The sequence below is a fragment of the Eimeria mitis genome, genomic scaffold, assembly GCF_000499745.2.
Source record: "Eimeria mitis Houghton genomic scaffold, Emh_scaff261, whole genome shotgun sequence".
NCBI classification, from domain to species: domain Eukaryota; phylum Apicomplexa; class Conoidasida; order Eucoccidiorida; family Eimeriidae; genus Eimeria; species Eimeria mitis.
In genome coordinates, this window is record NW_013570950.1 from 13,306 (window position 1) to 13,749 (window position 444).

General features: G+C 59.0%; 1 protein-coding gene across 1 annotated transcript in view; it reads left to right on the forward strand.

The window, feature by feature from the left end:
- The window catches only part of EMH_0005850 (ribosome biogenesis protein BMS1, putative), a gene marked incomplete at both ends in the record, with an annotated part of 9,279 nt that overhangs the window by 8,119 nt on the left and 716 nt on the right, over positions 1 to 444 (forward strand). The gene's annotated exons all lie outside the window — the stretch shown is intronic.

Genomic DNA, 444 nt, shown 5'->3' on the forward strand with positions numbered 1-444 from the left:
CCTGCTGCTGTTGCTGCTGCTGCTGCTGTTGCTGCTGCTGTTGCTGCTGTTGCTGCTGCTGCTGCTGCTGCTGCTGTTGTCTCACTTGTGAAGCAGTTCGAGCCACCACAGCCAGCGGAGCCTGCAGCAGCAAACACACACCAAACACATTCACCCTTGAGCAGCAGCAGCAGCAGCAGCAGCAGCAGCAGCAGCAGCAGCAGCAGCAGCAGCAGTCAAAGCAGCAGCAGCAAGATTATCATCAGCAGCAGCCACAGCAGCAGCAGCAGCCATAGCAGCAGCAGCATCCCCATCATCATCACCACCACCAGCAACAGCAACAGCAACAGCAGCAGCATCATCAGCAGCAGCACCAACAGAAGCAGCAGCAGCAACAGCAGCGACAGCAGCAGCAGCAGCAGCAACAGCAGCAGCAGCAGCAGCAGCAGCAGCAGCAGCAGCAGC